Source organism: Aquarana catesbeiana, linkage group LG06, assembly GCF_042186555.1.
Source record: "Aquarana catesbeiana isolate 2022-GZ linkage group LG06, ASM4218655v1, whole genome shotgun sequence".
NCBI classification, from domain to species: Eukaryota; Metazoa; Chordata; class Amphibia; order Anura; family Ranidae; genus Aquarana; species Aquarana catesbeiana.
In genome coordinates, this window is record NC_133329.1 from 341580600 (window position 1) to 341592988 (window position 12389).

The 12389-nt window shown below is 41.4% G+C and overlaps 1 protein-coding gene across 4 annotated transcripts in view; it reads right to left on the bottom strand.

Annotated features, from left to right (window-relative positions):
- Positions 1–12389, bottom strand: part of MYO3B (myosin IIIB) — a 635651-nt gene that overhangs the window by 205154 nt on the left and 418108 nt on the right. The gene's annotated exons all lie outside the window — the stretch shown is intronic.

A 12389-nucleotide genomic window follows, 5' to 3' on the forward strand; every position in this document is an offset into this window, starting at 1 on the left:
TTGAAGGCTTATATGCAAGTTATTTGTCATAAAAAGGGTATGGGAGTCCAGGTATTGCCTTGAGGGACACGTATCAGAGCAAAAACATTTTTTTTGAAAGATTGTTTTTACAGGAGCAGTGATTTTAATAATGCTTAAAGTGAAACAATAAAAATGAAAGATTCCTTTAAATATAGTGCCTGGGGGGGACTCCTTAGTCTGCCTGTAAAGTGGTGCATCTGTACCATGTATAGAACCTGCTACAGCAAAACTGACATTTATAAAGAAAAAAAATGACATTTAAATTGCCAGCAATACATTACCATGACCGGCAATACAAAAATGTAAAAAAAAAAAAAAACCTGCTCCGGAAAGAGGCCCTTGTCCCCCCTGCTCCAAAGCACCCCCCCCTCCATGTTGAGGGCATGTGGCCTGGTATGGTTCAGGAGGGGTGGGGCCGCTTGCTTGTCTCCCCCCCTTTCCTGACCTGCCGGGCTGCATGCTCAGATAAGGGTCTGTTATAGATTTTGGGGGATCCCACGCCGTTTTAAAAAAAAATGTTGGTGTGGGGTTCCCTTTAAAATCCAAACCAGACCGTAAGGGCCTGGTATGGATTGGGGGGACCCCCAAGCCGTTTTATTAAAAAATTTTCTATTGATGGCAATGTTTTTTCTTCATTCAGCTTAACAACCAGCTTTTCACTGTGCCCTGATTAGGCAAAGCTTTGCTTGGCTCAAACACCCAGCTCTATTACTAAAACACAAAACAAACATACAGCGATTGTTTAGGAAAAGTTCTGCAGTTGTAATCCACAGGTTTGGCGGGACCATCTGGAGATTTGAATTAAATACTGGCATCCTGCGAATGTGTGCTGAATCCCAGTGCCCAGTGCCAGAACAAGTTCCGGCACTTGGCTCCAATAAATAGCCTGGTAGGGGCGAAATGTTGTTCCTGTTCTCCCTTTTGTTTCTCCCCTGTGGCTGTGCTTGTCACAGGCAGCTACAGAAGAAGCAACATTTGTTTATGCCAGGGAGGGGTTAGGTGCTATAGGCCAGTGTGGGCGTAGGACTATAAACCAATCACAGTCAATCATAGCTCTGCAGTCCTACTCCCCATGTCGGCCTTTAGCACCCACCGTCTTCCTGGCATAAACAAACAGTGCTTCCTCTGTAGCTGCCTGTGACAAACACAGCTACAGGGGAGCTACAAAAGGGAGAACAGGAACAGCATTTCATCCCTACCAGGTGATTTACTGGAGCTAAGTGCCGGAACTGTGTGCACTGCTTGCAGTTGCAGGACATCTGCGGTGCTGCCTCATTCACTTGAAAAGGTCGCATTCAGTGGCAGTTGTGCCCACTAAATGTGGCATGCCATTTCAATTTTGCAGCAGCCAAGAAGCAAACCACCGTGGCCGCGGCATGTGTACAGCCCTGAGTGTCTACATCTACTTGTTCAGGTGAGAAATTGGGGGTCAGTGAAACTGCAGTTCCACTGCCTGAACAATCTCTTAGGGAGTTTTATTAGGAAACAAATTTTAATGGGAAATTCTTCTTATAGACAAATATCAACTTACCCTTCAGGCTACCCATACATTATTGCTGCATTAGCTAGCAGCCTGTAAAGAGATTTTTTTTAAAGCCAGTAATAATTTATCTTCAAATTGTATGAATATATACAATAAAACCAGTGGCGTAACTAGAACCTTCAGGGCCCCGGTGCAAAAAACCATGGAGGGCTCCCCTGACCTCCGGCCAGGGCCCTTCCCACTGATCCCAGGAGCAGCAGGACCTGGATAGGAGGGGGAACAAATCCCCTCCATTTTCCTCCTGCAGCCACTGAATGCCTATCAGAGGGAGAGGAGGAGAAGCAGATTTTTAGTGGCTGCAGGAGAAAAATGGAGGGGATTTGTTCCTCTAAATGCCCCCCCCCATCCAGGTGTTCAGGGGCAACATGTGTGCTATTGCAATTGTGACCCTGTAGTTACACCCCTGGGATGATTGGCAGCAGTGTTGGTGGGGGATGGGATCGGTGGTGGTTGGGGAGGGATAGGATCAGTGGCATCGGTGATGGGGGATGGGATGAGTGGCAGCAGTGAGGGATGGGCAGAGCGGACTCCCCGTGAATGACTGTAGTGTACACCGTGAGTGTACATTACTGTACTGTATCTCCCAGGCAGCGGTGGGCCCCCCTACAGTGGCGGAACCCAAGGGCCCAGTCGCAAATGCGACTGGTGCGACCCTGGTAATTTCGCCACTGAATAAAACTCTTGCACAATCAAAAAATAATAATTAAACCCGCTGCCTATATCTCAGCTGCCACCTGCACTATCGAGTGTTCCACACACCTATAATCATAAAAAATTACAATGATATAAGGCCGCACTTCCCCAAGTCTCAAGAATTACACAGTTACACAGTTAGTCTGGTTGAAAAAAGATACATCTAGTTCAACCCAGAGTTAAACACAGTTGTGTGCTGAACGCAGGAGAATTTCTGTTGATTGGAGTTCATGTAAACAGTGATATAATTCTTGAGAACTAGGACATTGCTGCATTAAATGATTGTAATTTTTAGAAATTGTATGCATGTTTCTATGAATTATAAGTCTAAAATCCTTCAAAACACTATATCAACAATTGTGACATTAATTTATTGAACTTAAAGGTATACAGATCACCTTAAGAACCCTCCAGCCAAGATATTATTATTCTAATTCTTATTATTATACAGGATTTATACACGCAGCGGTTTACAACATGAGGGCAGACAGTACAGTTACAATACAATTCAATACAGGAGGAATCAGAGTCCTGCTTGTTAAAGTGTACAATCTAAGAGGGAGGATCAAGTAATACAAAAGGTAATAACTGTGCGGGATGAACTGATAAAGAAAATGAAAGTACAGTTATTAGGTGGAGGCAGGATAGGCTTCTCTGAAGAGAGAAGTTTTCAGGGATCGCCTAAAAGTGGATAGGGTTGGAGATAGTGAGACATATTGGAGTAGGGAATTCCAGAGGATGGGAGAGACTCAGGAGATGTCATGGAGGCGAGTTTGGAAGGGGTGATATCTATGTTCAAGAAATCTGCTGGAGCATCCCGGGACCTTTGAATTCCAGAGTGCTCTACTGGGCAAGTCTTCTCTTTCTACATCCAATCGGACACTTCTGATCAGAAAGGATGCCCATCATAGTTATGGGCCAATAGCGAAGCACATAAAGTGGAAGGGGTGGGACTAAGCTTAACTTCAGAAGATAAAGTTGATATCTCCATAAGAGTGTTCCCTGAATTTTGAAGCTCTTAAAATGTTATAGCAAATATCTAAAGGTACATTTAGGCACCTCCCAATGCCTTTTTGTCTTTCATCTAAGTAGCAGTTTAATAATAACAATGATATCATAGAAGGTTTATATTACCCGCTTCCCTAAAACAGGAGACAGTCACAACTAGAGTTACTGAAACCCCAGAAGCACTGCAAAGTCTTACTCTTCCCTCTTAGTTTAGAAGCTGGTGCAGGCAATCCCATGTAAAATTTTAGCTGATGTGCTAAGGATGACAAGAATGTAAATTTAAAATCACATCACAAATATGGAGCACTTTAAACATTTAGATTGATGAATGTTCATGGACTGAACTAAAATGTTTAGTGTTTGTTAGCGCAGTGTTTGTGTTGTCTTCCACCATTTACTCCACCCCAAGCGGCATCACAAATCTCCTGGTGAAATAATCGTTTACAGAAATATGAGTGACCTTACCCTGCAGAGGAAGTGTTGTGCCAAATTCATCTGTTAGATATCCAAGTATATTCTAAAGTTTGTAAGAAGTTTAACATAAGATGTCCAAATGTTTTCCCTGGCTATAGCTTCAGAGGCTACATTGTGATTAATAGCATTGTGAGAAGCCTTTGAAGCAGGATTGGTGACATCAAAGTCCTAATTCTTGGGTGGCAGGATTTTTATAATGAATAGGAAGCACTTTAACACGTTTCAAACGGATTTAAAACATGAATAAACAATAGAATTATGCAGATGTACTGCACACCTTGCCATAACAGACCTTAGATTAGATATGAATTTATTTAAATGAAGTATGTTAACACTCGGCAATGCTGAATATTTAGACGTATGCAAAGTACCATAAAATTAGTGCCTAATTGTATGAGTTATATAAGAGCTGTTGCAAATAGGAAGTAAAGTTGAAAAAAAATTAAAACAATTAAGTCTGACCTATTGTGATTCTACTATAATTGTATTAATGTTGCAAAAATGCAAACAAAACCTAATTGAAGCCGTTACCAATGTATCCTAATAAGGGGAAATTAGATAAATTCAGTGCTCAGTTGTTACATTGATTAAACATGGCAGTTATAGCTAAAGAAGCCATTTTTGGTATACCAGACACAGTCATCATTTAAATTCCCTATCCCTAATACTGTTGGCTATCACCAACTGCGTTGGCAGAGAATCCCAAAGTGTGCTCACTTTTTAGCTAAAGTGTCTGTAAACCCAGTCACTAAAATATAATATAAGCTTTACCACAATAGTGTAATTTCAAAAGTAATTTTCATTATATTTTTAAATCTGCAGCTTCCAAGTTGAAGTTTAGGTAAGTATTTTTTTGTCTGGTTTGATCAATATAAGTTTGCATGGCAAGAAAATAGTGGTGACGTTGACACACATGTGGAGGGTGCAGGACAGATTGTTTGTTTTTTCCAATGCCTGTTTTAACTTTGCTACTGTAAGAAGAATTTTATTAAACTCTTATGCCCCGTACACACGGTCGGACATTGATCGGACATTCCGACAACAAAATCCATTGGATTTTTTCCGACGGATGTTGGCTCAAACTTGTCTTGCATACACACGGTCGCACAAAGTTGTCGGAAAATCCGAACGTTCTGAACACGGTGACGTAAAACACGTATGTCGGGACTATAAACGGGGCAGTAGCCAACAGCTTTTGTCTCTTAATTTATTCTGAGCATGCGTGGCACTTTGTGCGGTGCATTTGTGTACACAAGATCGGAATTTCCGACAACGGATTTTGTTGTCGGAAAATTTTATAGCAAGCTCTCAAACTTTGTGTGTCAGACATTCCGATGGAAAATGTGTGATGGAGCCTACACACGGTCGGAATTTCCGACAACAAGGTCACACATTTTCCGTCGGAAAATCCGACCGTGTGCACGGGGCATTATGCTTGTACTGGATTCTGCGCAGGAGTTGTTTCCCTTCTCATTAGTATGCTGTATGACCGGGTCTGGGGTTCTTAAGGATATGGGTTTGCGGTGATTCCCACCATTGATATCCATAAGGCGGCTGAAAAGCAGAGGTGGACTATACCTATAGTAAGGGGTGAAGCTCACTAAGGTGAATACAGACCTTGATAGGTCTAATGATCTGGTAAGAAGATATATTTGTCTTGATTTCCAATGGGGAGCACCGGGTGTTGCACATAATAAGAACCAGAGGAGACTATGCACAATTTTGTTTATCACCTTATGGTCTTTACTTGTTTTCTGGACACTTAATTTTTTTTTATTTTTCTGTCTACAAAATAAAAGTTTTTCATTTTTTCAATTTTTTTTGTTTATTTGTATTTCACGTTGTATGGTCATTTGAATCTCATAAGTTTTTATCATATATTGATACTAAATAGTTCCTTTTGAGAAGGCACATGCATCAATTAAAAGATGTTTGACAGCGCAACACGTTCTTAATATATATACAGTGCCTTGAAAAAGTATTCATACCCCTTGCAATTTTCCACATTTTGTCATGTTACAGCCAAAAACATTAATATATTTTATTGGGATTTTTTGTGGTAGACCAACACAAAGTGGCACATAATTGTGAAGTGGTAGGAAAATGATGAATGGTTTTCAAATTTTTTTTACAAATAAATATGTGAAACATGTGGCGTGCATTTGTATTCAACCCCCCTGAGTCAATACTTTGTAGAACCACCTTTCACTGCAATTACAGCTGCAAGTCTTTTTGGAAATGTATCTAATAGCTTTGCACATCTAGACTATGACGATTTTGCCCATTTTTCTTTGCAAAATAGCTCAAGCTCTGTCAGATTGGATGGAGAGCATCTGTGCAGTCTCAAACAGATTTTCTTCTAAGATTGCCCTGTATTTGGCTCCATCCATCTTCCTATCAACTCTGACCAGCTTCCCTGTCCCTGCTGAAGAAAAGCATCCCCACAACATGGATGCTTCCACCGCCATGTTTCACAGGGGGGATGGTGTGTTCAAGGTGATGTGCAGTGTTAGTTTTCCACCACATATAGCGTTTTGCTTTTAGGCCAAAAAGTTCAATTTCGGTCTCATCTGGCCCGAGTACCTTCTTCCACATGTTTCCTGTGTCTCCCACATGGCTTCTCGCAAACTGCAAATGGGACTTCTTATGGCTTTCTTTCATCAATGGCTTTATTCCTGCCACTCTTCCATAAAGGCCAGATTTGTGGAGAGCACGACTAGTTGTCCTGTGGACAGATTCTCCCACCTGAGCTGTACATATAAAGAGAGGTTCCCCTACCGGCACTTATAGAGGGTTGTAGATAGTAGAGGAGTACAATAGCGTATAGAGAGTAAAAAAGGACTTTTTATTTATTTGAAAATATCATATGTTAAAAACATTATGGACATTACATTCAACGGAACATATTACATATTAGACATGTTTGTAGTTGGTTACCAAATGATAACGTTCTTTATAGGGACTCTTTTCACACCCAACGCGTTTCGGGATAAATAGTGTTTCAGTCCTTCTTCAGGGATGTAACAGAAAAGAGAGATTCATCTAAAGTAATTAGAATGTAAGATGATAGATAAGTTACCATAGCGTATAGATATGTATGTAAGTGTCCATTTTAGGTTAAATGATCAACAGATCACCTACCTGGTATGTTTCGTTGATTTTTTTAAAAAGAAACAGAAAAGGCTCAAACATAGAATAGCATTGGGCATTTAGTGTTGATGAAGTTGCTGTTCTTTAGATACCATGGTTCTCACTAGATAGTATTGCTTAACAGTGATTGCTTAACAGGGGTGTGTAGTCTCACCTACCCCCGTCCTTCTCGGATGCGTGCAGGCCAGAGCGGTATACTGAGGCAAAAAGAGGAAACCCTACGAGTAAAAGAGGAGCTCAAATAAATTTAAAGAGGTAACAAATCCTTATTGGTTGTTGATGTTGAAGGAAGTTTATTTCTTTAGGACATATGGCTACCAATTATAATTATACAAAGTATTCTATTATAAAAATAAATAAAATACATAGTATTGTTAGCATTGTTTTGAGTTAAATTTTTTGGTACAATAGTACATGTGGTTTTCAATAAATTCACCATATGGTTTTATAAAAATTATTATTGCGTAGATATTATATTTTATTTATGTCAGAAAAAAGATATAGTCCATACAAATGTATGAATGGTTGCCATACACTTATGGATATTATATGCGAACATCTGCAGCATTAAAGCACCCATTAATGGCTGTTAATACTGGCAATGTCTATACAGTAATAGTGCCACAGCTTTGTTGCTGTGAAAAAGACATTGGGTAAGTTGAAGTAAATGGTAAATGCAAGGGTTAAACGTCCTCTAGGGATTATCCTGATAGCTAACCAACGGTACATCTGAACCATGATTCCAAGCAATGATAACGCTCAAAGATCAGGGACGGAAGACCAACAGAATATTTTAGGATGGATAAATTCATGACCAAATAAGTAGTGTGAATAGACATGAAGATAAAAAAGTACCTCTATTAGCACATGTTTTCGGTAAGCCAGCCACGCATCCCAGCATCCAACATGTACAACGCTTGGGCTGGGAATGAGTGGATCTGGCATATATGTGAGGTGAACTCCAATCAGCTGGCGCAACAATTGCGCTCAGCTGAGTGTTGGAGTTCGTCAGTCGGGAAACCTCAACATACGCCCCCTGAGCCGTGGGTGCGCGGCGCCGCCCCTACCGCGCATGCGCGAGCGCAGTTACGTTGGAGCGGCGTCACACACACCCGGCCCACGACACGGAATGCCACGCCGGCGGACTGCGCATGTCCGCCGGAGTAGCAATATGGAGGTGATGGGCGGAGATGTCGTGTTGCCCTAGTTACCTCCTATGGTGCCGCCCAGATAGTGTATCTGGGCGGCTTTCCGTGACAGGCAACCGCTATGGTCAGACGCACCTCGGGAAGAGCCAGAGAAGAGCGAGAGAAGGAGTATTACGTTTTGGAAAACATATTGTGAATATTGTAAAAATAAAACATAGAGCACTTAAAGAAAAAAGTGCAAAGATATACCACATATTGAGAAGTAAATAAGGAACAGCAAAATTCTGGGAGAGCACACGGTTATGTATACTTGTATACTTACGTATGCTTTTAGTAGATGGTTAGTTTGAAGTGGGCAAGGCTAATTCATGATACAAAAATAAAATAAAAGATGAAACAAATGGCAAGCTGATGTAAATATATAGAATGTACATTACATATTTCCAGGTTGACAATGTCTATTATGGCTTATATTGAGCTAATTGACATTGGTTAGAGATAAACGATCTAATATCAATATTAATTGCCCACGTAGAAATACACCAATAGACAAAATACCATGGACTAGCATTACTAAAAAACACATGGACTTTGATAATTCAAATAGATACAGAAGAGATGTTGGATACTGCTTAAAATTAGTATTACAAATGGAGTATTGTATACAGTAATATGCAATATATACATATAGCACATGCTATTTAGGAAATCAAAGTAACATCATATAACAAATGAAATCAATCGGATACTACTTTTGTGCTGTCTGTGCAAGTACACACGTCTTCATATATATCTGAAAACTTTACTAAAAAGTCACTTAGGCATATCATATGTTACCGATAGCCTTGATTCGGGAAGCATATAAAAGATGTTCCCCTCTAAAATAAGGTGAGCAAGTTATATGTTCTACAAGAATTAAGGGGGGCGTTTGTGGTAATTCCAGATAATACCCTAGTTTCCTCTGTTCCTGGTGAATTTTGAGGGAACCTACACTGTTGAAGACATATATGTTATAGACCAGACATATCAAAAGTTTACATTGCCTGTAGGTAGTATGTACTGTTTTATCATATACAGATGAATTGGTGATGATACAACAGAGAAAACAAGTACCCCCCTTAAATAGCAAGCAGGAATAGAGGTTAAGAGAAATCAATGGTTAATATGTTGGTCGCTTATTTCTCCGTTCCACCGGAGCAAAAGCCTTCGAGGAACGGTTTAAAGCAGACAGCCTCGTTTAAGCCTGGGGGTGAAGTGGCCTTTAATAAGTAAATCCACCTTAATTCTCTTTGGAGAAGGGTTTTGTTCCAGTCGACCCCTCTAGGACTTGGGTGTACCCGATCTAGTATTAGGAATTTAATCCTGGGGAACTTGCCCCCGTGTACTAAGGAGACATGGCGGCCTAGAGGGAGGTCAGGATCACACGTTTGCATAGACAGAATATGTCTGTAAGCTCTTCTCCAGAACTCAAATTTTGTTTTTCCTATGTAGAAGCAACTGCAGCTACACTGGAGCAAATAAACTACTCCAGTGGTTCTGCAGTTGGCAAAATGTTTCGGGTAGAATTTTTTTCCATTTGGGAGAGTAGGGTTTCTCTGTGTAAGCATATACCTACAGTAGCGACAGGAGCCACATGCGAAAATCCCTTTGTATTTGCAGTGTGTTCTCATTGATTCATTTTTGAATTCACTGTTTACAATTCTATCACCAATAGATATGGCTCTTCTGAATGTGAATTGTGGTTTGTTTGGCACCAGGTGACCCAAGGATGGCTCAAGGGTCAACTTGTGCCAGTATTTTTCAACTATTTTTCTAACTTGACAGTGTTGTTGATTAAACGTTGTAATAATATGTAATTGATTTGTATCTTTTTGCCTGGTGGCCTGGAAGAGCATATTCCTGGGTTTGTTCATTACTTTTTTAAAAGATCTTTTTAGGGACGTACGAGTGTAGCCTCGTGCTAATAGTCTGTCTCGTAAATTGCCTGCTTCCTTTATAAACGTATCGTTGTCTGTGCAATTGCGTTTAATTCTGAGGTATTGTGAATATGGTATGGAATCAATGAGAGGTTGGGAATGGAAACTGGTAGCGTGGAGTATTGTGTTCCCTGCGGTAGTTTCCCTGCTCCCACCTGAGCTATGCGTCTCTGCAGCTCCTCCAGAGTTACCATGGGCCTCTTGGCTGCTTCTCTGATGAATGCTCTCCTTGCCCGGCTTGTCAGTTTAGGTGGATGGCAATGTCTTGGTAGGTTTACGCTTTCCATTTTCGGAAGATGGATTGAACAGTGCTCCGTGAAGTGTTCAAAGCTTGGGATATTTTTTTATAACCTAACCCTGCTTTAAACTTCTCCACAACTTTATCCCTGACCTGTCTGGTGTGTTCCTTGGCCTTTATGATACTGTTTGTTTACTAAGGTTCTCTAACAAATTTCTGAGAGCTTCGCAGGACAGTTGTATTCATACTGAGAATAAATTACACACAGGTTGACTCAATTTAATAATTAGGTGACTTCTGAAGGCAATTGGTTCCACCAGATTTTAGTTAGGGGTATCCGAGTAAAGGGGGCTTAATACAAATGCACGCCACGTTTTTCAGATAATTATTTGTAAAAATTGTTGAAAACCATTCATCATTTTCCTTCCACTTCACAATTATGTGCCACTTTGTGTTGGTCTATCACATAAAATTCCAATAAAATACATTTACATTTTTGGTTGTAACATGACAAAATCTGGAAAATTTCAAGGGGTATGAATACTTTTTCAAGGCACAGTAAGTATGCATGTGCCACACCTGGCTGATCCCCATGGAAGCTGGAAATCCCTGTAATAGGCACCGCTACTACAATGATGGCTGCTAGAATCTCTAGAGTCTCTAAACGAATACAAAATGTTTGCTGACTGACAAGGTGGAGTTCGCAATCTCACCTCCCTGCCTCTCAGCCTCATCCAATCAGAGAAAGCATTACATTGATTGAACAATAGTGCTTCTCCTCTCCAAGTAAACTCCTGTGTTCACTATGCAGCAGGGTATAGTGCTGGAAGCTAGCGGCGATCACCAATGATTTCCAGCTTCCACGGGATCGCCCAGGTATGGTACATACATACTTATATTGGAACAAGACTCTTTACACAATGTACATAGTTTGAGCTGGACAGGTCTTCTCTCTCCCCCTATAAATAATAGGGAGTTTGAGAACAGGAACTTTTGGACATTTTTTTCTTTCTTCTTTAGTGTACTTTGTCTATTCACTGTGTGGTTTAGGGATTGGAAACCTGTTCCTTGGTATCTCCCTTTCCATGCCCCCATTTTACTGGCAGTGATACCTACCTACTTCTGGATGACCTATCTGCATATTTTTTGAACGCTCTTATCCTGAGGAAGCATGTCCACAAAATGTGCTGAGAAACTGTAACTCCTCACAGTCTACAGCAGTTTTGTTTGCTTTACATGCTAGATTGTACTGGTATACATCCAGAAAGTTGCCTTGGTGACCCTTACAAGAGCAGGTGTATATTTATATAAATGCATAGGCGTGTGCACGGGGTACACCCTAATCACCCCGTTAGTGTAGTTGCATGCTGGATGTCTCCCGAGTTTTCCTGTGAAATGCTGCAAGAGTGTATAGCGCTTTCACATTGAGCAGATCGTCAGGCTTGTTAGAGCCACTAAGTGCCTTAAACTGTCATGTAATGTCCCTGCTTGGAGAGACCATCTGTCAAAACTCGGCGGTGATGTGGGGGTGGGAGTGGGCAGGCCCGAACAGCTATCATACACCAGTCAACGGGATAGGGGCTAGGCGGTCCGCTCTGTGTATGTGACTCCGCCCCTTTTTAAGCAGTTCTACCATTGGCTAATAGAAAGGGGTGGAGCTACATACACGGAGCGGCCGCCCAGCCCCTATCCCGTTAGCTGGTGTATGATAGCTGTTCGGCCCCGCCCACCCCCGACATCACCGCCGAGTTTTGACAGATGGTCTCTGCAAGCAGGGACATTACATGACAGTTTAAGGCACTAAGTGGCTCTTACAAGCCTGGCGATCTGCTCAATGTGAAACTCCCCCTCTCCTCTATCAGTGCCAAGCAATGCCACGTACCAGTGCCAACCAATGCCACCTATCAGTGCCACCTGTCAGTGCCAATCAGTGCCACCTGTCAGTGCCAATCAGTGCCACCTATCAGTGCTAATCAGTGCCATCTGACAGTGCCAATCAATGCCACCTGTCAGTGCCAATCAATGGCACCTATCAGTGCCAATCAATGCCACCTGTCAGTGCTAATCAGTGCCACCTATCAGTGCCAACTAATGCCACCTATCAGTGCCAATCAGTGCCGCCTGCCAGTGACAACCAA